Here is a 25,198-nt window from a genome sequence, read left to right as displayed (position 1 = left end):
GAAGCCACTTACAATACCCTTAGCATTAATATATTTGGGATTATTGAGGGGGGCAGTCACACTTGGTTAAACTTTAGTTCTTCTAAAACCCAAATCTGGTTGTTCTCCTGGACTGGACTTCTTTTCAGATTAATTCTGGAATCCAAATCAATTTTTTTGTTGGTAATTTTAAATCTGATGTATAAATTTAACAATGAGAAATGGTGGACACTTCCCTAACTTTTTCTACCAAGGGAGAAAAGATACTGAGGGATAGATTTATTACCATCAGGTACTAATGAGGTTAAGGATCCCTAGAAAGGTGTGGATTGCTGCAGGGTTCCACTCTCAGATATGACCACATGATGCCTTTCCAACATTTAGAAAAGCTAACTCATAAATCCCTATTAGCAATAGGGAAGACAGGAAGACACTGAAGGAGTGTGAATACATGCATGCAAATCCATCACTGTTCCTGGAAAAGGAATTCAAAATACATTGAGCAATGTCATGAAAAACAGGTTACTTCTCAAAAAAAAAGAACCATTTTTCCATCTCTCCTTCCCATTTTGCTCTATAGTTGACAAGATCAAAGAGCTGTGAAGTGAACCATCTACTGGAATTTACCTGGAAGCCAGTAGGTCAGAGTCCTAGAAATGCTGGAGAGAGCAGCAGTAGATGGCCACAGAGCTTTTCCTAATTCTAAGCGTTTCCATGGTGCCTGAAAATCATGTCCTCTGGAAAACGTAACTCTTAGAAATTAAGTCTCTGACATTGAAAATCCAGCCTTGTGGACAAAGTCTAGGCTGTTGACAGTCCTAGCCAATAAGCATTTACTATTTCCTGTAAATTCTGAATATCTTTTTGTGCTGGTCAGAGTACTCAATTTTATTAATGAAATAGGCTTGCCCTGATGACTCTTGAGTAGTATGTAATTAGCCATATGTCACCTAATGAATCAATCTCCTACAAACTATTTAGTGAGTAATAATTTAAATACTATTGGATTGGAGTTGGAGTACAATATGAAATATTTTAAGAATCACATTAAACAGCAAGTTGGTATAAAATATATTTTTTCCTGCTTAAATGCCAAATTATTAAATACTTCCCTACCCATTTTTCTCTCTACTTTTATTTTTTGTTCAGAGTTTATTTGATCTTAACCTGTAAGGTTAACTGCAAATTGCTGATTTTTCTTCTTCTTAAATTCATGTGATCTTAAAAATGCCTACTCTTATTAAGGCATATATTTGTAAGTATGGTCTTGCAATTTTAATTTGCTAAAACAGTACAACCATTTTTCTATAATCACTTGAATGGATGTTGATCTTGGGTGCACCTGGCAATAAAAATTCATATGGTCAGAATTATTTTATTAGGCTACCAGCCTTGGTTTTAGAAATGCCATGCTCCATGTATTTAAATTACTCCCTCTTCTCTCAAAAGAATCAAACCTTGATTGAAATAACTTCCTCCTTTTTTCAATCGGCTATAAAAAAGAAATAAGTGGCCCTGGCCAGTGTGGTTCAGTTGGGTGAGCATCTTCTCATGCACAGAGAACTCACAGGTTTGATTCCCAGTCAGGGCACATACCCAGGTTGTGGGCTTGCTCCCCAGTAGGAGGAATGCAGGAGGCAGCCTATTGATATTTATCTCTCCCTACCACCTCCCTTCCTCTCTTTCTATATTAATAAAATCTTTTTTGAAAAAGAAAAAGAAAGAAGTGGACTAAGCATAAGATTAAACTAGTGCTGAATGTAGCGGCTCATAACCACTTATCACATTTACTAGTGTTATTCAGGAAAAAAAGAAGAGAATGTACCAAGAGAAGAATCAGCTGAAGATACATAATAGGACAACTGGACCATAAGTTAATTGCCTAGGGGTCACCTAGGAACCTTGATTAAAAACATCTTGCTGTAACAAATCTACAAGACTTCTTCATCCTTCTCCCCCCAGCTTCCCCAGGCTTTTGGGGGCCAGCTGGTTGCCTTGGTCACAAAAGGTTTTCTTTCTTTAATCAAATTCCTCCTCCCCCTAGCCTCTTGCTTAAAAAAAAAAAAAATGAGCCTTTGCTCAGCAGACCAATTCTAACTTTTATTACTCTTTTCTTTTGCCTCCAGCAGCAGCACAGAGCCCATGGTTTGATGGCAGCTGATTCTGGTGTCATGCAAGGATTACCAGGAGAGCTACCTGAAACAGGAACAATGAGACAAAGGCCACTGGCTGAGACTTTACTAAGGAATCTGCTTAGAAAACTGTGACTACAGATCACAGAAATCTGATTAGTATTTGTCTCCTACTCCCAAATGTTCTGCAGGTTGAGTTCTTAGTTCTTATGTCAAAAATAAGAGGGAGGGAGTCTCCTGTGATGGACACATCAGAAGCGCAGCTTACCTTCAGGGACCAGCTTCTCTTGGCATTTTCAGATTTCTTTTTTTATCCCCCTTTTCTGTGTATTATCTTTGGTTCTGTCCTCCTCCACAAAATCGAACATTTCCAAAGCATTAGAGCTAGGTCTTCCATTCCTCTTACAACCACACTGGAGCCCATTCTTCTGTGATCCTTATGCTCCAGGAAAGCACTGCACTATCCCTCCCCTTCTACCCTCAAACCCAGTTGCGTGGGTGAAGTCTATGACCTTGACAGCTGGACCCGAGACTGAAATTCACTCTTAGAGCTTTGCTTTGTAAGTCCAGTAATTCTCTAGTAGGCAGAAGATGACTTATACCAAATCAGCTGGACAGCTTTTTTTTTTTTTTTTTTTTTTGTATTGTTTTTGTTTGAACAGAGAATTTCTTTTCCCTGAGAGATGTATCAGAATGGTTTGGGAGAGTACAAGTGATTTCTATCATTTGAAAAAACTGACCAAGAAGCTCTAATCCCCCTACCCACCCATCCCTTCACTGCACACCCCCTACTCGAAATACCTAAGACTATTTTGAGAATGACAGTTTTAAATTAAAATGTTTATTATCAAAAGAAGATTAATTATGCCAAATGTCTCTTACTGATGATGGCTTTACTTCTTTCCTTCTTATTAAAACTCAGGCAGCTTTCTGAATAGAATAGCCATCTTCTAAAATGCATATCTAATCATTACTACGTGATTTTCAACTTTTTTCATCTCATGGAACATATAAACTAATTACTAAAATTCTGTGGTACAATAAAATATATATTATAATTTTTGCCAATCTGTCAAAAAAAATAGGTATAATTTTGTTTCATTCATGCCAGCTATTGTTGTGTTGGCCAGCATCATTTTTTTATTTGACAATCTAAGGGGAAATAGGTCAGTGCCCCTGACTAAATAGTCAAGAATTACATGTTGTGTTTTTTAAAAAAATAAAATGTTTTTAAATTTCATAGAGAAGAAGGAAGAAAGTGAAAGGGATACAAACATCAATGATCAGAGAGGAAAATTGATTGGCTTCCTTCTGTACCCTCCTCCCCTCTACTGGGGATAAAGCCTGCAACCCTATGCATGTGTCCTGACTAGAATCAAGCCATGACCTCCTGATTGGTTCCTAGGTCACTGTTCCACCACTGAGCTACACCAAAAGGTAATGCATGCTTTAAAAATTCTTGTGGCACACTGGTTGAAAATCTCTGCTCCACAGTGATTCTCCTTCATCCTTAGAATGGAGCTTTAACCTCACACTCTTCAGGACTACCTACTGTTGTGTCTTTGCATGTTCCCTAACATCTAAATTAATCCAAGTTTAGGAACTATGCATTTTTACCCCTTGGTGCTTCAAGCGTGATATCCTTCTGCCTTGAATTGATCTTCATGACTAGCATTCTCTCATTCCTCTTCTCACCCTTCATAATTCACTCAAGAGCACATTTCTCCAAGTACTTTTTGAACCTTCAGCTTAACCTGGGTCAAATGCTCACCTGAGATTAGCACCCTTTGCAAACCTCCCAAAGAGCACTTCTCATCACACTGTATTTGGAATATAGAGTTTGACCTCACTTTTTTGATGTTTGACTGTGGGTAGCTTTTAACCCTCATTATTTCCTCTTAACTTGTGTCCACATGTGAACAATCTGATAAGAAAGCCTGGGTGCTCCCGCTTGGCACTGGCAGGAGATTCAAGCCAACAAGCCCCATCCATGTATGGGAATCCTCACTCTGGCCTCATCCCTATGGCAGTCTTCTTTCCTTGTCCTCTCAAGCTATTTCAGATCTGCTTGAAAGACCTGCTCTGCTTGCCTCAGAAACCTCTGTGACATAAGCAGTAAACCTCTTCATACCCTCTAAATGGGTGTTTGGTGTCATAAGTCTCAGCAACTGAACCCAACTTGGAATGGAGGGCCCATCTGCCATTGAAGATGAGCATAACAGTATTGTAATCACTGATTTTCTTGTCCATATTCTCCACCAAATGATGAGTTCTTAGAGGATAAGAACTGTGTGCGGTTTATTTGTGGAACCCGTGTCTGGCACACTAGTGAATGTACACTAATTGTTTGCTTGCTGGATAATGTACCTTTCTTTAGCTGAGGCCCTGTTTCCACTAAATAAAATGTAAATAAATTAGACTTTTAAGGTCTTAAGGGAACTTGGATATTATCAAATATAATCCAATATATAGTATCATAGCCTTTTATGGCAAAACAAACCCACAGAAGGTTTTTGTTGTTGTTGTGTGTGTGTATGTTTTAATTTCTTTATTGATTAAGATATTGCATATGTGTCCTCATCCCCCTTGTTCGATAGAAAGAAATTTCAAGGAGAGGTTACTGAGATACAAAGCTGTCCTTTGTGGACCAGGCTGAGAGGCAATGAGATCACAACCTTAGGAGGTAGTTAAATAGGCATAACTTGGAGATGTCTATTCCAGTCTCCACAGATCCAATATGGTATGTTAGGATTACCATTGATTTGGCTAGTTTGAAGAACCTGGAAGTAATCATGAACACAAAGCCAGGTAGCAAATCATACATACATTTATTACACATTTCACAATTATTTCAAAAATGCTTTCAGATGGGATGCTTGTATTTCAAAGCAACGAGCATCAAAGTCAAATATCTACCGGTCGCTGACTTTACTAGCTGCCTGTGATATACACGGATCATCGTCTGCATCAATTACAAGGATAACAGGTGAAAACTGGTGATCGGGCTCCACAGCATGGTAAAACCAGGCCATCATCCCCCACTCATCACTGATTTGCAAAGATATACCCCCAATCCTACAACCAATCCTTCCATAATCCTCTGGCATACCTTTGTTGGGAGAATGTACTATATCTGTAATATAACTTTCTATGTTCTTTTCCATCTCCTTCCACTCTTGTGTACCATGAAGGAAGGGACTGCCTCCTGCTCCCTGCTGCATCTTTAGCTCCTAGAACAGTGCTGGCCACTAGTCCTGCATTGTGACTTCTTTGGGCTCTGAGCACCATGGCCTTTATAGGCACCTGCCTCCATAAAACAAATATATATATATATATATATATATATATATTCCTATAACTGTTAGTATACAGATAGATTAATATTATAAACTAAAACACTGTCTTGGACCTAAAAGTTAATTTTTTTCTTATAGTTGTAAAAGCAATTAGAACATTTTTATAAGCCCTCAAAAGCATTGTTGACATTGGTGCCCTGCTGGTCATATCAGTCACTGTTTGACAAATGGATAATAATTGGGAGACAAAAAGAGAATGCGACTACCCATTATACTGATTATATGTGTATGCATTCATGTATTTTTAGTAGTAAAATAATGATGAATTCATTCACATATAATCAGTATAAAATCTACCTACACATACAACCTCACATATGAGGTCCTTAGATCCAACGAAGTGGGACTCCTGCTGCATTTCAGGGGCCTCTGCTCACTACTTTTCATACTCTCACTTCCTCACATAAATACAGCCTACTACAGTCTAGGCTATGAACCAAGAGGTCACAGTTGGATTCCCAGTAAGAGCATATGTCTGGGTTGAGGGCTCCATCCCCAGTGTGGGGCATGCAGGAGGCAGCTGGTCAATGATTCTCTCCCATCATTAATATTTCAACTTCCTCTCTGAAATCAATAAAAAATATATTTTAAAAAAATACAACCTATTCCATGCCAAAAGTCCTTATATTATCATCTTACATGTTGATTCTTATATCACCTTCTCTTTACTCTTACAGCAATAAATTAATAACTATCCCCCTCTTAATTTAAGGTTCTTAATTCTCTGTTTAAACCTTATCATAGAAACAACTCCAGCTTCCAATTTCTTTAAGTCTCCCTGAGAAAGTGGGCATGTTGGGGTTGCTCTTTTATAGGCATGAGAGTGTGAGGAGGAGAGGAATGATGCCAGGAGCATCTACTTCCCCTTCAGTCCAGTCTTCAGGTGGTTGCCTGCTCTTACAGAGCTCTGCCAGAAGTACGAGAATCTAGATGAAGTAAAAAAATCTCATGATGGAGATGTATTTGTTTTCTCTAAACTTTTTTTTTTACAGAAAGGATATGTGTAATAACAAAAATATAAACTGATGTTTCAGAAATATTTGTAGAGAATTGAAGACTACATGAAGAAAGGAAGTATAAATGCAAGAACGAGCCCTAGTGAAAAAGGAGTGTATTTTTCCCTCTACAGAACATTCTTGTCTCCCCCTAAACTGCTGGGGGCTCTTTCTCCAAGGCAGTAACTTCCAGCACTAGCAGTTAGCACAGTATCTGGTGAAGAAGAGGCTCATGAATATTTATTGTGGAGGATAATTATTTCATTCCTATGAAAATACAACCAGGTAAGTAGTATAATATAATCGCTCATATTCTACAAAATAGAAAACTGTAGAACAGACAGATCTGGGAACCACAATTGAGACTTTAACCCAGGCATCTGTGCAGAGAAGCCTCAGCTTCGGACTGCTCTGTGCTAGTACTTTACATGTTAGGCAGCTGGGATCTCTGGCTTGAATGGCCGAGGCACTGAGGAGCTATTCACCTCCAGGGAGCCAACCACAAAAGGAGAAATTCTCCATTCACTCTGCCTCGTTTTCTTTTAAAGAATAACTATGACAAGCCGGCAGTATATGTAGAAAATAAATTCCTCCACTATCACATGGTTTAAAATGGCAGAAGTTTTTTTTGTTGTTATTGTTTTTTCAAAACAAGTGATTTAAAACACATGCAGCCGAAACTGGTTTGGCTCAGTGGATAGAGCGTCAGTCTGCGGACTGAAAGGTCCCAGGTTCGATTCTGGTCAAGGGCATGTACATTGGTTGCGGGCACATCCCCGGTAGGGAGTGTGCAGGAGGCAGCTGGTCGATGTTTCTCTTTCATCGACGTTTCTAGCTCTCTATCTCTCTCCTTTCCTTTCTGTGGAAAATCAATAAAATATATTTAATAAATAAATAAATAAAATAAATAAAACACATGCAGTTTAAGATGTCAGACTGTTGTTGTTTTCCTGATACTTCAGGCCTGTAAGGTTTGCAAGGATTTCCCCACATAGGCAAATTCCAGGTACCTCTGAGTCATGTGAGGAAGTAACTCGAAATTTATGTTGAATTGGCAAGATCAGTTATCTGATGCATGAGCAGTGTGCCAACCTGTGCTACAAGAACAGGTTTCTTTCCTCTGTGACTCTTATTTAGATGAATGTTTTCCTAAAAAAAAATTTCACTATTTTTTTTTCTCATCAGAAATATTGCCCTTCTTCTAGGCTATAGAAACGCGATTTTAGCGTGAAATTCAGAGATTTATCCCACTGAGGGATCGCGGAGACCAAGGTCACGCAGGGGTGAGGCCGTTGGCTTGTGTGGAGGGGCTCTGTCAGGCAGGCCTGTGGAAGCACTCGTGCCATTTGTGGTGAGGATGCCACAGCGGGCGCTATCTTTTTCCCATCCAGTTATCCCCATTTTGAGAACCCTGGATACCACTCTTTGAGGTTCTGCAATTACTAAGAACATTTCTGCTTTTCGCAAACCTAAACTCTCCTGTACTATCAGGAGGACTGTGTTTGCATTTTCAAGACAAGTCACTAGTAAATCTTAAGTCATAAGGATGAGGCTGGGAAGTGGGCAGGAGAGAAATCTGGGGACCTCTCCTTTTTATCTCTGAAATAAACTTAGCTCTGTCACATAGAACGCTGTACGTCAGAAAAGTGATATGCCATTACATAACACAAAATCTCGCCAAATAACCTAGCCACATTGCACAAAGTAAGGCAGCTAACAGACATGCAACAACAATTCAGACACTTACTTTGTAAATTTTTTTCTTAAAAACAAAACAAAACACAACAGAAGATAATGGGTTTCAGGGGTTGGAATGTTCTAGTCTGTCTTAGCTCTATTCTGTAAAGCTAGCACTCAATAGCCACAAACTCACACCAAGCTGGCCAGAGTGAATGAGAATCTAAATTATTTAAACTTTCCTTGAGGAATCCATACTACTGTGTAAAATTTTAATAGAGTGGTGCTCTGGTACAGCAGGAAAATTCATATCTTGGAGTAATTTATACATGTGTATTAAAACATATGTACAGAAATATTCATTGCACTATTGATTGTTGAAAATAACCCAAATGCCCATGACTATGAAACAGTAAATCCATTGTAGTTTATCCAACAAATGGATTACTACCTATCAATCAAATGAATCATTTACAGCTACAAACATCAATATAAATAAATTTCAGAATCATAAAGGTTAATAAAAAAAAACTGTCATAAAGTATATATTATAGGATACTGTTTTTTCACATAGGCCAAAAATAACGAAAAGTCAAAGCTTGGATATAAATATATGTCAAAAATAAATAAATACATATATGTCATAAAAATAATATCCAGGAAGCACAAAAATAAAACAGTTCTTGTTCAAGAGCAATATACAAAAAGATGCAGAGATGGAGAGGCATACGGGAGGTCTCAACTCTGTAAAAAATATATTATTTCTTAAACTGTGTACCTGCGATATCATTCGTTTTCTCTTCCAATACATCTATACAGTTTATGAGAAATATTTCATAATTTTTAAAAATTGGTGGAACCAACTAGCTTGCTTTGGCAGAAACTACTTGTTCACCACCATTTCCTTTGTCTTTCTAAGCACACAGTTTGCTTCCATCTTCCAGCCTGCCTTGTGTTGCCCAGTGACACATTTTGGACCAGTGACTGTGGACAGAGCAGTATTTGCTACTTCCAGGCCTGTCCCCCAAAGACACAGCACACTGTTTGCTTCATGCACCTGAGCCCTGATGCAGCGAGCCCAGTGCAGACTCTGTGGCCTGAGTGGATAACAGAGACACCGCAACAGAACCCTTGCTTCTGTCCTGCACCAGTGTTGGAAGCCACTGAGATTTGGGATTTGCAACAGCAGCTAGCTTACCGTGTGCAATACACTGCTATGAAATGATGACCAGTCAGACTGAAATTAAGAAGGTTAATAAACTTAAAACACAAACTAAAGTTTATTACTGAGCAACTAGACCAATGTATCTAAGAAGCTGGAGCTAGAAGTTTCCTTCTTTAGAGAATAAACAACAAGATTTGAAATAAGGTCAATCCCATTTTATCAAACAAGTAAGAGCATTCACAGATCTTAATTCAAGCTTGTTCATTACTTCCAGTTTTTCTTTATTTGTGAGGCAAGGGGAGAACCATCATCCAAGTGTTTGTTATAGAGAATCCAAGTGTTCAAACAGCAAGTAATGATGGGGTCAAGGGGAACATCCACAGAGAGATTCCAAGGAAAAGATAAGTGAGAAGTATTGCACCCACATAACTACAGCTGCAGAAAGTGACATTTGGAGGAGAAAAATAGCAATGCTGCACTTTGAGTGCTTGCGCTGTGTCAGGCATTCCTATCATGGGTGTACACATATTTATTATTCATACATGGGATAGTGTTGTGGTCACTATCTGACAGATGAAGATATGGAGGCCCAGAAAGTGAAGTACAAGGTTTAGGACTCTCTCAACATCCTATTGTAAACTTTGTTAAGGAGCAAAAATTTGACTTTTCCTGAATATGGGAGAGTTATTTCCCCTAAAATATATGTTACAGAGAAGCCCGCATTCTCCTTGAATTTTCTCTTTAAAATTCAACAGGGTCAGCAATAAAATTACTAACATCACTAACGGAAAGTAGAAGTAGCAAACACTGGCACCTAGCTCTACCTCTGGAAGCCCAATAATGGGGGGCAGAGGGAGAAGATTCCGGGGGGTGGGGGCTTAGAGCCATTTCTTATCCTCCACCATCCCTTTTACTGCTGCTTTTGAAAACCACCAACATGATTTGGAGCATGCTTTAGAATCCCCCATTTTAAGACAAGAAAAACTATTATCAATAACAAAGATGTTCTGAGTTCCTGTTAAGTGTGTCATGTTTCGTTAGACATACAACAGGCTGGCATTCCTTGTGAAACAGGGTCTCCATGTCCAAGTTCCTGCAGCGCAGAATAAAACACCAGCACCCCAACTACTCAGTTAGATCAAAGAAAAAACAAATCAATATCCTGTCTGCCTGAGCCACACAACTACTAATTGCCTGTAAGTGGACAGTATATTTCAGTAAATGAGAGGAGCTAATAGCCTGCCTTCTCTTTTCAGAAGCCTATCACTGAGCAAAAATGGGAAGGAGCCACTCTGTTTATTAAGATGGCTTTAAGAAGAGAATAAAATGTCCATCCTGGAGGTATTCGATAAAATAGACATAGAGATGAGAAAAGGAAACAATGAGCAACAGAGACACTATATATATATATATATATATTAACTGGGGAAAGATCTAGCAACACTGGAAATAACAGGAGTTGAAGATCATCAGATAACTTTTCCATGGGTCCCTGCCTTCCCCAGTAACAAAGCTAACACTAGACAGTGAGTGGTTTCTCATGCATGCTATAAACATTTTACATTTATTGTCTCATTAAGCAACTAAGTTAGATGAGTACCATTAATGTTTCTATGTTTTAGATGAGGAAACAGAAGCACAGAGTTTAAGTAGTGCTACACAGTCACACAGCTTCTAAGAGACACAATTGATATTTTTAAATGGATAAGAAAAGGTAACCCACTGAATGGGAGAGGATATGATATAGCTCATAAGGGACTAACATTCAAAATATATTTTTTTAAAAACTCATCATCAAGTTTTTAAAAATCTGATTAAAAAATGGACAGAGGATGTGGATAGACATTTCTCCAAAGGAGACATCAGATGGCTAACAGATACATGAAAAGATGCTCAGCATCATTAATCATCAAAGAAATGCAAATTAAAACCCCAATGACATATTACCTCACCCTGTAAAAAAGGCTTTTATCAAAAAGACAACAAAGAATGAGTGTTGGGGAGGATATGGAGGAAAGGGAACCTCATGGATTGTTGCTGGGATTGTAAATTGGTGTGACCACAATGAAGAATTAAAAGCAGAACTGCCATTCAACCCAGCAATTCCACTCCTGAGTATTTATCTGGAGAAAACGAAAGCACTAATTTGAAAACATATATATGCAATCACTATGTATTGCAGCATTATTTACAATAGCTCAGATATGGAAGCCACTTACGTGTCCATGGCATATTACCTAGCTATAAAAAAGAATGAAATCTTGCCATTTGCAATAGCAGTGATGGCCAAAGAAAGACAAATACTGTATGATTTCACTTATATGTGGAATCTAAGGAACAAAACAAACAAATAAAGCAAAACAGAAATAGACTGATAGGTACTGAGGACAAACTGATGATTATCTAAGTGGAAGGGAGAGGGAATGGGTGGAAAAGGTGAATGGGATTAAAAAATACAAACTTCTAGTTATAAAATACTGCATGGGGATGTAATACACAGCACAGGAAATGTAGACAAGAATAGTAGAATAACTTTTTACAAAGACAGATGGGTACTAGACTTATTGTGGTGATTGATCACTTTGTAACATATATGAATTGCTATGCTGTATTACTGAAACTAATATAATATTGTATGTAAACTATAAACAAAAAATAAGATCTAAAAAATACATATGTGTTCAAACACTGGACCACCTCTAAGCAACCATCCTCTAGTCCGTTCTGGCTCTTTTGCGTAAATTGAAGTCTTCACATCTAATGGCCTTAGTGAATGCTGATGGCAAGGAACCCAGGTAAGCCTTTCCTGAAGATTCCGCAGGTGCTGACCTTGAGCATGTTCTCTGAAGTGAATCCCCCTGAACAGATCGGCAGAGAATTATAGCAACAGTGGAGTGAGCTGGAGAGGCTGCCGGAAATCCTACCAGATGGCATAATATTCTTCAAACAGTGTTGATGGATCTTTTGTGATCATACGCAGAGACAACATATGAATGAGAGAGAAATTCAGGATGTCTATGTGAGTGTGAGAGACAAGAGAAGGAACAGGATGAGAAGGGGTGGGGAAGGAAAAGCATTCCTGATGAGTTTGTAGTAGCTTCTAGAAGATTATGAGCTATATTGCAAACAGGTATATTATTATATGAATTGTATATGATTTTTACAGAATAATAACATGACAAGAGACCAAAGGTAATAGCCACTCTAACTGCTGCAGTCCTAAATGTAAAGTTAGGCAAGATTTTTAAGTTATCCAGCTGGTTTAATGTCAGGGCCAAGAAGAAAAATCAGTTTTCCTAAGTCAGCATTTATTGCTCTTTCCATAATCCTGTGCTACAGTGTCTAATAAACAATGTCAAATTTTTTATTGTCAACATCTAAATTTAATATGAGCAATAGGCGGCAAAGGCTTCTATAGCTTCTGCATTACTTTTCCTCCATCTGTGTGAAGCTGCTAATTACCTGCTGTCAGTGAAAACAACCCTTGTAGGCAGCTGAAAAAATGAATTGGAAATTCGGGTTTGAAGTCAAGTAAAAAACACAGGTGCTGCTTTGTTCAGTTAAATCCTAACAAGGAACTTAGTGGGATGAGAGGGTAGGAGGTGGGAAAAGGAAAAGGAGAGATGACATCATCGTCATCCTCAGCTGAAATTGTCCGAAAAAGGATAAAAGTTAGAAAACAGCTTTCTAAGCACTTCCTAAAAGGGAATTTGGAGAGGTCTGGATTTGCAGGACTAAATAGTGTCCACAAAACAATTGACATTTTAGAAAAATAATTTGTGAAAAGAGTTTTCATCCTCCCCTTCAAAAAGTGCAAATAGAAAAGATTACCGTATTTTTCTGGCATATAAGACGATTTTTGAAACGAAAAAAAGTCAACCGAAAATCAGGGACAAAAAGACCAAAATTGCACAAAAATTACCTGCAGATCTTGACGGCAAAGTAAGTCTTATACAGCGAATATAGTCCTAAACCTATGTTTTAACTGTAAAATGTGTTGATGGAAGCAGGCAAGATATTATAAAGTTAAAGGATGTTTTTGTTTTGTCTTTTTTGGAGGGGAACAGGGGAATCAATTGTATGTAATGTTAAAAGGTTAGTATTTGTGCACTGTAGAACAATAGACTGTAATAGGCACTTCGGCTGTGCTACTGTCGTTAGGACTAAAAACAAATTTTGGGTTGTTTTTCATAATGATAATTTACTTTTCAGAAGCCTTATAAACAGTAGGCAATGTTCCCAAATTAAAATACATTGTAGACTATTGACTCTTCACTTGAACACTTTTTTTATTCCAGTTTGGAATTCTATTTAACACAGAAAAACAGCAGCCTTTATTTTAATTACTTATTTTGCATACTCCAAGGCAAGGAATTCTCAGGCTCTGAAGAATGTATTGCAAAGCCATGGAGAGGAGGATTACTTGAAACCTCAGGAAGCTCTTTGTCCCCCCTTCTCATCTCCATCATTTTTAAATCCAGGTACATTTGTAGTAGGAATTTGTTAGGTGAAACCCTGCAGCAATATTTCTCTTCATTTCCATGACAACAGCTCCCTATCAACTTCTGAAGGAACTTGCCTGTATTGTAAACAAACCTCTCCTGGCAATTGGCCTGTTTTCTTTCTCTATCTCATCTTCCATCTGTTCAAAGGCTTTGCTTCAAAAAGAAGTAGGTTGCAGGTGTGTACTTTTTCTTCCCCCCCCCCCCCTTTGTTTCTGAAAGAGGTCGATCTTGGAGATTAAAATTCTCTCAGCTTGTGACTTTAACAACCTCACAGAGCAAAGCTGAGTACCTGTGTGTACCTGTGTGTACCTGTGAACCAATATTCGGAGCCTATCAACATACAGCTCGGTTCCATTTCAGCACAAATCCCTCGGAAATAGGAAGCTGACTAATACAATTTTTAAAAAAGAAAGAAGGAAACTATTTAGGGCCAGCCTAAAATGAATCAGAAATAAGATTATTGTTGTGTGTTCTTTTTTCCCCCCAGGATCTTTCATTAAAGACTAAAGTGCTTATTATAGAAATTGTTTTATGACAGAATTAGAACCTTACCAATAATCGAGGTGAGAAAACTTTATTTTCTTTTGAAAAAAGAAAATGTCTCTTATATGTTTAACTAGAGGTTTCATGACCTCAAAAAGGCATAAAATTTTAATCCTCAAGACTTGAAATATAGGTGAGTAATTTGTCCAATATAACAAATTTGACATTTTTATAAGTTCGTTTACTGACACTCTTAAGTCTTTTTTTAATTCAATGTCCCAGCTATTGGGTCATGTGACTACAAGAGTAAACACAATTGTCTGGCATTATGCCAGATATCAGGATTGGAAAAAAGAGTCAAGCCAGAGAAAAAAGATACATTTCCTTCACTGAAACACCAAATTTGAAGAGAGATAACTGGATAGAGAGTATCTTGGCTAGAGTTTTAGAGAGGTTTGGGGCATATGAATCATAGCCTCCATTGAAAATGTTGCTTTATTTACTTGTTTTGTTTGTTTTTAATTTTCCTTAAGGCTCCAGAGGAGACATCACTTCACTGAGGATATCAGCAGAAGGATGTTTGATATCTCAAAAAAAAACAAACAGATTTGGTAAGTCAAAGGGTCTTCTCGTAGATAAAAGTATTTTCATGTCTTTATCTCATTTTGCCATATGATATAATTTGCATGTATGTTTATTTATCATTCAACAAATAGTTATTGAGTACTTACCATGAGCCAGGTGCTGTGCTCACAGCTGGGAATGCAGTGGGATCATTTCTGTCCTCCTTCAGGTTCCTGGGGGAAAGCAGATATAAGCTTTAACCGAGTAATCACACAAACACATGTAAAATATTATGATATGAGAACTTTTAATCAAGGAATTTGATATTTAGTTTTTAAGGAAGACCTTGCAGAGGAAGAGAGACTCAAGGTAAAATCTGAAGAAATCAGAAGTGAAGAGGACAAATAGTCCAACATAATATATTTTTTTGTCTGTTCCTGTTATTGTTGTAATTAACTAGTTACTAATATTAAGAAAGAGAGGAAGAGGGAGGGCAGACATTACAAGCATGGTCATCTTGGCAGCTTCACTAAGAAGCTACAGCTTCATGCTCAACCACCTGTCGATTCCTGGCAGATCCCTGGGGGAAGGGGTCTAACAAAAGGGGCGGTGACACATGCTCAGTGAAGTCGGGGTGCCATAGAAAAGGTGCTTGGCTGTCAGTCTAGCCTGGGAAAAACTTAATTGGCTAGAAGGGTGGGGCCACTGGAAACTCACAATTCTTGGAAGGGTAAAGTCCCCAGACAAAGAATTTCCTTGCTCTTGCTTGTTCCCTCTTGCTTTCTGCCCCCTGGCTTTCACCCATGCAGGGACCTGTTCTCTCCCATAGCCATGCGGCCTTAAGTAGCTGCACAGCCCATGGCCATGCCCCACATGCAATGGACTGTAGCTGGGAGCACAAACTAACCTAGCTAGGTGCTGGACTGGACTGTCTTTTAATATGGGACAGAAATTCTGAACACTGACTTTAATCCTAAACCCTGCTGAGACACAGTTGGACTTTTTCCATGGTGAGACATACAGAGATGGGACCTTTATTTACATCATCAATAAAGCTCTGCACAAAGCCCCATCCTCCCATGGGGGCCTCAGAAAACCCCTTTCCTTCCAGCACCTCAAGAACTCCACTTCCACAGAGAGCACTCCTGCTTACTGGAGGTTAGTTCTATAAGAGCAGACTAAACTGTCTAGTTTGCCACATTATCCTTAGGGCCTAAAACTGTGCCTGGCACAAAGTTTAATTCTCAACAAATATTAATTAAATAAATGAACTAAACTGAGTTGAACTAAATAAAGAGTAAAAGGAAGACCAATTCTGACAGACTTTTGCAAAGATTCTTTCACTGGAGAAATCATAGAATATGAAAAAGGCCATAAAACTCAGAAAACTGACTATTGGTTTGGAGGCGTCCTGGGGTATTAGAGAGATCCTTTGAATCCCTCCTTGATGAGGCAGTGGGAACCACTGACTTCCTTCCTTCCTTCTCTCTTTTAGTTTTTAGTGAGCAGCCAAGGTCCTAGGACTTACCTGAACTGTAACGCTTTCAAAGAAACAACTCATGTGTAAACCATACTCCCTTCTCAATGTAGACTTAGGATATCACCTAGGGAAATTGTGACCAGTATTATTTTCATATTAAAATAAAAGCTGGTCTAGCATACTCACAGGACAGTGCGGGGACAAATATATAAAGATAAAATCTCTTCCTCCTCCTCCTTTTCTTCTTGTCCTTCTCTTTCTGTTTTCCTCTCTCTTGAGCCCTTTCCTTCTCTCTCCCTCTCTCCTTCTTCTCTCTCTCACATCTTCAATGACTATGAAGAGCATGCTTTACTCTGAAATATCTTAGGTACACATGTATAAATGCTAAGAAGAAGGTAGAAAGCACAATATATATTGGCCTTGAGTTGAGCCATTCAACATGCATCGGGTATTCCCTGTGTGCCCAGGCCTATTCTGGTCCCAATTTTGGGGAAGGACTCTCTGCATCCTGAGCAAGCATCTGTTTAATTGGAGAAACTGAAACAATATCCCCAAAAGAAGTTACCAACAGATTTCCATCATATGAATAAATTCTGTGTGGCGTTGTATATGAGTGCCCAGTGCATGAGTTAAATGAAGGAGGCTTCCTGGGATATTTAAGTTTGATTTTGAAAGAGGAGTACTGTGATCATTGGAAAAGAGTAGAGAGGTAAAATAGAGAAATAATTTTCTTTGCATAATGTAAATGTTTTCAACACCTAGGGCCATTTGGGAGAAAAACCAATCACCTCCAAAGCAGAATCCTAAAATATTACCATGACTCAGGGGAAATGACAGAAAACAAGTACATATTCAGCCAAAAGAATGATTTCCCTTATTCTCTTAAAAATTATATTTATTTTATTTTAAATTTACTTTATTGTTGAAAGTATTACAGATGCCCCCTCTTCTCCTTGACTTCCTTATTCCTTTTTAAGGTCAAACAAGAGCCTGGTACACCAAAAATATGGAAACACTTTCATTCAAAGTGTTTAGTTCAACTTCTTTAGTTCATTGTCTTCTTGGGTTCAATAAGAGAAGACCACCTTGTTTATGAACCACACAGCAGCATATCTCTTTAAAACTAAAACTATCTCAACCTAAACTACTCATTATTAATTTTGGTAGACCTTTACGTCATCCTTCCTCTGCTGTAAGAAAGAATGTAGTATTGTTTCTTCTAGCACACACACCTTAGCAATTTAAAACATATCCCATGGGACTAAAAATGTAGATGATGTTCCATGTGTAAGGCATTTCCTACCCGAAGGCACAAAAATAAATTCATACTGGCTGTGAGTTTGTGCTGTGAGTGTTTTCACCTCGTTTTGGATCAACACCTGCTAGTCTGGTCTTGTGTCTCTTTCACTCTCTCAGATACTGTTTCACTGCTTAGAGGCTTTTGAAAGGCAACAGATAACAAACACTCTTTGGTCCCTTGCATTTCAATAGAATAACCTGAAACTTCTTATCATGAAGGCCCAGCCAGACCATGATATGAGGGAGGGGTTGGAGGGGGTTCCCAGGTCCTAGTTCCATGTATAATTTGATTTCTTTTAAACAAATAATGGGTTAAGTTGAACTCACACTCATGCCAAAAACAACTTTTTACAGCAACACCAATCACCTGCCTAGGTCCTCCCATTTTCCTCATTTTAAAACTTAGCTCTCTGTTTACATCACATCTTACGCCTGCACATGAGTGACACAAACAGAAGAGGACTGGCTAGACATCAAGGCATCAAGGGCCCGGTTTCAGTGGGAGACGACAGTAAGGTTATATAAATGCACATTGACAGAGCTGCTGATGAAGAGGCCTTACACAGCCCTGAATTGACTGGTCCAATAGCCAACTCAGGCCAGAGAGGACATGACATTAACTCACCATGTGCACTCAGAACATGTTAAGACATTTGTAAAGCCATTTTAGAATTAAATCACTAGTCCAGATAAAAGAGCTTTGATTTTTAAATATTAATGAATGTGTGTGTGTGTGTGTGTGTGTGTGTGTGTGTGTGTGTGTGTGTTTAAATGATTCCTAAGAACAGAATATTTACTTAGTATGATTTGCAAGAAACTAGTGCTTGGAAAATTAGCTGTGTTGGGAACTGTGACTTACAAAGCACACAGCAATCATTCACAATGCATCATAGTTCAGGAACTGTAGACACTCATTCTAGGTTGCATGAATGAATGAATGAACAAACATTATCTTCCATCCTATTCAAGCAGAGTAACTCAACAGCACAATTCTGAGATTGGCTAGTGTGACTGAAGAAATAAATGCTAACCTGTAGTTTTCTCCCTTCTGAACACACATGCAATTTGTCATGGTCAATTATATTTCTGGTACAACGGGCCAATGCCTCTCTGACTGGCCAGTGGAAAGCCAATTAACTTCTCTTCAATTCTATTTCTATTTTTACAGCTTGGAAATGAAAGTACAAACTGATCATCTCCCTTAGAACCACTGTGGAGCCAAAGGGAATATTGCCAGATAGAACAGTATAAGCCAATAAAATTGGATCATCAGGTAAATCCTTAGAGTCAGAAAGGGGATTGGTGGTTTCCAGGGGCTGGGGCAGGGGGTGGGGAGGGATGATTGAGGAATGACTGCCTAATGGGCATAGAGTTCCTTTTGGGGTGATCAAATGCTTTGGAACTACAAAGAACTAATGGTTGCATAATATTGTAAAGGTACTAAATGCCACTGAATTGCACACATTAAAATGGCTAATTTTATATTGTGAATTTCAACTCAATAAAATAATTGTATTATAACATTTACAGTTATAAAGCATGTTTTTCTAAGTCTATGAAAAGAATGGTGTGGTGAATGCTGTCTATTTATGTGTTTCAAAAGGATAGCAATTGTTCCATAGTTTTTTAATAAACGTCTAGTGAGTTTATAAAGACCAAGAATGGATACCAATGATGAATGTGGTGATATCCTGATAAAGTTACACTGATCTGAGTCAGAACCTGAAACCAGGACACATTTTGTGACTTGGTAAGACAGAATATTTCCTGCTAAGCAAGAAATCATTTACCTCCTTGAATATTAAAAAACAACAACCCTATGTAATTACCATTGTATAAAAACCATTAATGAGCAATATTAATTATGGACTGTGATCTATTTACACATATTCTCTGAAAGTAAAATTTCTTTAAAATAAGTTCTGTTGTCACAAGTATATTTAAATTTCACAAATCTTGCTCTTCAATAAATCAGCCAGTATTTAGTGAGTTCTATTGTGCATAGTATGAGTCCAGCACTACTGTCAGACTCTAAGGGTCAAAGAAAATGACAAAATAGGTTTTCCTCTCTACTATTGTTATTTACAAAGTTGAGTTTTATTAAACAGATAGTATCAAATTAAGCAAACAAATGCAACATAATCCTGCACTTATATTTATACTTTGGCATATAGTACTTTTATAGTTGACCGGAGAAGCAAGCAGAATAAAGTCATTTATTGCCATACTATAGGGTTAAAAAGCTGCAAGAGCACACAGTAAATAGTTCAGCCAGGACTTGAATCCAAGCCTCATACACCTAGGCTGGCACTCATTTCATAATATATAAACTAGAGGTCAGGCCCTGACCGGTTTGGCTCAGTGGATAGAGCATCGGCCTGCAGATTGAAGGGTGCCAGATTCGATTCCGGTCAAGGCCTGAAAAATGTTTCACTCTCATTGATGTTTCTAATTCTCTATTCCTCTCCCTTCTTCTCTGTAAAAAAATTAATAAAAAAATATTTTAAACTAGGGGTCAGAAGGTCTGAGTTCTAATTGTGGTTCTACCATTACTTGCTAGGTGGCATTAAGCAAGGCCCTCAGCATCTTGGATTTCGATATTCTCCTCTCAAATGAGATGGTTGGGGAACATTTTGTTAAATGTGCTCTTTTTGCAGCCTGCATATTCTGTTAGCAAGTGCAAAAATTCACATGCAATAGCTAACTATCCTTTCCTATCATTTTTTTTAAATGCAGGGGCACCTTTTATCCTATATAATAAAGAGCTAATATGCTAAATGGATTGAACAGCAGAACGACCATCTGGACTATCTTCTGGACAAAACCAGGGCTATGAGGGCCAGCTGAGGCAATCAGAGCTGTGAGGGATGAGTCCCTTGCATGAATTTCATGCATTAGGCCTCTAGTCTTAATATAACTTTGTTTTCAGATGCAGTAACCCACACTTTTTAAATGCTCACTTATGTATAGCTTGTGTTTGTGAAGCGACTTTAATTAAAGTAGCCTGACAAAGAATTTATTCCAATTCCTTAGCCTCTCAAGGTCACACTGCTCCTATCTGTAGGTAGCATTATTTTATTTTATTTTTTTTTGTCTGCTATATCCTTCACTGTATATAACACTTTGGTCTGTGCAAAGTGCTTTTCCATCTCTTGTCTCACTTGGCATCAGTGGTACCAGGCAAAGGCTCAGACTAAAACACACTATCTCTCCCTAACTAACACGGCCCTACACCCAGTCCTGTTGTTAGCCTACAAGGATGTGACAGAGATAAGACAGTGTAGGAAACTTGACCCAGTGACAACCAATCAGAAGAGCTTTTGTCTGAGAATCTGACTAGGAGTGATTCATCAGCCACCAATCCCCGAGGCTTTCAATAAAAGAACAAAAGTCCACTATTGCCCCAAAGGCTGTGCTTGACTTTACTCCCTTGTGGGGGGGGGGGGGGGGGAAAGTAAGGTTAACTGTCAAGAGCAACTTCAGAATTCCCACAAAACAAAACTCAAGGGAGAAGAGTCCAAAAGGACAAGCTAAGTATATTCCTTCTATGTCGCTACAGTTTGAGAAAGAGCATAGTCAAGTGACTGCATAATGCAGGATAAGATGTTCCTAATGAATACCCCAATAAGCTGATTTTCTTAAATATCCACAAAATCATTGTAAAAATATAAATTGTTGAATGGCTTCAACTTCCATTTGCAGATGGAGGTTTACCTATGTGTCACTTCTTATCACTATACATGAGCGTACAAATTTTTTTAATTTGCCGAATCCAAAGTACATTTAAAATATAAAATCAGGTAAATGCTTCTCTTCCCTTATTTAAGCTCTATTTAAATTATTACCATGGCATATAGTGTTATTATGCTCATAAGTTTTAGAATCCAGAAAAACTCCATCCATAATTTGCACCAGGGGAACCAAGAGCCCAGAAACTATGGCCAAGTGATGTGGGCAGGCAGGTGTTCCAGAAAAAAGTACATGGTGGAGAAATTCTATAACACACCCTTATTTATAAGGGACTTCCCAAGTTAGAAGGGAGAATGCTAAACAAGGGAAAGAAGGAAACAAAGCAAAAAGAAAACCAACTATTTAAAAAAAAAGTCTTCTACAATATGTTAACACTGTATTTGGAGTCTGCTTTCGCTACTTGCCAACCTTGTATTATTTCATTATTTTATCATTAGATGCAAAATGATGTAGTCAAAAAAGTTCTGAAAAGGTGATCAGACGATAGAGCCCAAGTTTTTACATTATTATTTAGATACCCCTCAACCCAGTCATTGTTCAATGATTACTTATTACATGTGTAATATTTTCCAAATGCCGTGATGGGTGCTGGCTCTGAATGCCTGCCATGTGGAAGACTTCTTTCAACAAAGACGGTACAGGCAACTGCTTACATATAGATTTCAGTGATTTGTACTCCATGACCCTTGTTACCTTGACCATACCTGTTTGGATCAGAAATTGGCAGCTGACTGAAGCAAGGCCACTTACTGGCCTTCCAGAAGCTTGCAAAATAGTTTGTAAGAAATTCTCCAGTCCTGGCTGGTTTGGCTCAGTGGATAGAGCATTGGCCTATGGATTTAAGGGTCCTGGGTTCAATTCAGGTCAAGAACACATGCCCGGGTTGCAGGCTCAGTCCCTAGTAGGAGTTGTGCAGGAGGCAGCCGATCAATGATTCTCTCATCATTGATGTTTTTCCTTCTCTCTTCCTCTCTAAAATCAATAAAAAATATATTTTTTAAACTGCCTCAAATGCTTCTCTATACTAGATAATAACCAATTGAACCATTCGAAGAATATCTAAGGTGTTTAAATGCCAAATATACAGAGAGAAGAGCAGACAGTAGAGTTTAGTAGATATAAGATCAGAGATACAACCATATGTTCAAGCCATGAGGCAATAGAAGCCATACCTAAATATACACAGTGAGTGAAGGAGAGACTGCAGAATCAGTAGCAAAAGAAGTAGGGATCTTTTCCAAGAAGAGAAGATTCATCAATATAATCAATAAGTGTTTATTGTGCACTTCCTATATATGAAAATACAAATGATAGTAAAGCAGAGTACCTGTCTTAATGGAGTCTACTGTAAGAACCAGATGTTAATCAAATAATCATACTAACTGTGATAAGTGCTTGGAAGGTAAAATCACAGGGAGCTACAAGATGCAATGGGGAGGGAAAGATGATTTGGTACGTAGGAGGGGTGCTCAGTGAAGACAGCCTGAGGAAAGGATATCTAAAAAAAAAAAAATAGAAATTAAATGGGCAAAAGTAATGTGGGAAGAACCATGGAGACATCGTTAAAGGGCAGAGAAGAGCAGGGTTAATCTAGAGTTAGAGTGAGGCCAGATCATATCAGGCCTTGTAGGCCCTTTTAATGATGTGGGTCTTAATCCTGAGAGCTGCAGGAAGCCAGCAAAGGATTCCAAAAGGGAGAGACAGGTGAAGATGTGCATTTAAACTGACAGCTGTGGGAATTAATGAAGGGCTTAGAGTGGAAGTTCAGAAGATCTGCAGGAGTCAGGGGAGAGATGGTAACAGCCTGGACCAGGAGACTGGACAGTATCCTGAACTTGCAGTGCTTCAGGGTGGAAAACACATTTAATTTATCTCTGCATGGCACCATTCTGGCACCTCAGTAAATACTCAGAAAATGGTTGTTGAATAAATGGAGATCGATTCTCCAAAGTCACTGGTCAGTAATAATTAAACTTTCCTCTTTCACAATAAATCTACCCTAAATGACAGATGTCTAATGATGGAGTTATATGTACTATGTGTTACTCAGAAGAGATATTTGAGGGTAACAGAAACGTTAAGCACCCTAAAATGACCCTATTAAATGTACCTATGCCCAAGATGCAGACTAGAATAGAAGTTAAGATCATAGATTCTGGAGTCAAATTGCCCAAATTCATCTCCCAATTCATCCATTTCTCATTGTGTTAAACCAGATTCTCTTTCTCCATTTGTATAAAGGAAATATTAATAATATTAACACTCATACTCAAGAATTCTTGTGACTATCAAATATGCTAATAATTTATCATGAGGCTTGACAAATAGAAAGCACTCTATAAGAATTCATTATTATTATTATTACTATTAATTAAACTCATCTGAGCTTCTCAGAAAAAAAAGTACTACCCTTTATTGGAAGATAGGGCCTACAACATGTTAGGTACTCAATAAATGAACGTCTGCTGTTGACTTTACATCCTAATCCATCATCCTAAATTTGAAGATTCCATTTCAGCATGTTTGTTTCAGAGACATCTTCCTTGCCCCTCCTCCCCACCAGGTCTCCTAAAATATTTTGTATCCTGAAAGAAAACATTCTTCTCACTCTATAATTATCGGCCTTTCCATCACCTTCCTCTTTTCCTGTTCCAAAATAAATTATTCAATCTGCTTACTTCCCCCTCGCCCCCAAATCCTGCCATTTCAAAGTTAATTGCTTCTCTTTCCATTACACACCTGCCTTGCTTTAGTTTGTCTATTAACTTCACTTTCTTGTAAGTAGATTATATCTATTCCACTTGCCTCCTTTCCCTTATTAGTGAACTTCCTAGCCCTGGCACCAGTTGAGAGTTATCCTTCTTCCATCCAGGCTTCTTAAATCAGTCTCCAAATTCTTTGCTGCTTAGGTGATCACTTTTGGCATCTTCCTCCCTAATTCACCTTTGTTAAGCAACTCTTGCCTCTGAAAACATCCCTTTCTTACAGAATGCAGGAGGCAATTATTGCTCCAAACAAATTTTAACTGATCTTTCTTTTGAATCAGTTTTATTTTCTCCTCCCTTTGAATGGCTAGTAATATGCATCTTCCCAGATAGAATTGCATATTGTCTCTATCTCTGGCAGGTAAAGGGAGTGAGAGAATAGCCACACCTCTAGGCACTCTTCCAAAAGGAATCAAATGAAAGTCCACTCAGCTCTATCCCTCTCGGTACCGCTGAGCATAGGCCAATTTCCTTCAGGAAGATTAATTCTGCCTTTTCCAATTTTTATGCTCCACCAGCATTCCTCGCCTTCCATAAGTTACTACTGTATAAGTTGATTGTTCTTCTCCTTATTTGTATTGTTAGCACTGATTCTATCTACTTACTCTGGACCTAGCTTCATGGCTCATTGAAAACTATTCATCTCACTACCCACCCTCTTCACCACTCCCCCATCTCTTGGATTTCTTTGCACAATTCTTAAACAAGATCTTTGGGGATTTTGTTTGTTCTGAGTGTGTTTTTCTGTGGGAACCCCTTGTTTTGTTTTATTTTTAACTCTTATCTGTACTTCTCTAGGGGAGGTTACTGTGGAGGGCAGCATTTCCAGGGCTCTGTGTTTTGTTTGGCTGCATTTCTGCCTTCATTCCTAAGGGATCGGCTCAGTTAGTCACTCAATTTAGCATCATATCCGTCTCCTTATTCACAGCTGATTCAGTAGAGAAGAAGGGCTACTGAGTTGAGAATTAAAGAATTTTAGGACAGAGACAATCTTAATCTGGCCCAATCTCCTCTCTAACAATGATGTCTTTTTTACTGCATTTGAATA

At 38.3% G+C, this 25,198-nt stretch overlaps 1 long non-coding RNA gene across 1 annotated transcript in view; it reads left to right on the top strand.

The window, feature by feature from the left end:
- Positions 1–14,080: 14,080 nt before the first annotated feature.
- The window catches only part of LOC118730078, a 33,886-nt gene continuing 22,768 nt past the window's right edge, over positions 14,081–25,198 (top strand). The window contains exons 1-3 of the long non-coding RNA XR_004991365.2: positions 14,081–14,372; positions 14,826–14,903; positions 18,804–18,908. This is a non-coding gene — a long non-coding RNA (uncharacterized LOC118730078). The remainder of the gene's footprint in view (positions 14,373–14,825; positions 14,904–18,803; positions 18,909–25,198) is intronic.

Source organism: Pipistrellus kuhlii, unplaced genomic scaffold, assembly GCF_014108245.1.
Source record: "Pipistrellus kuhlii isolate mPipKuh1 unplaced genomic scaffold, mPipKuh1.p scaffold_m20_p_3, whole genome shotgun sequence".
Taxonomy (NCBI): domain Eukaryota; kingdom Metazoa; phylum Chordata; class Mammalia; order Chiroptera; family Vespertilionidae; genus Pipistrellus; species Pipistrellus kuhlii.
The sequence above is the reverse complement of the archived record's forward strand: the minus strand, read 5'-3'. Positions and strand labels throughout refer to the sequence as shown.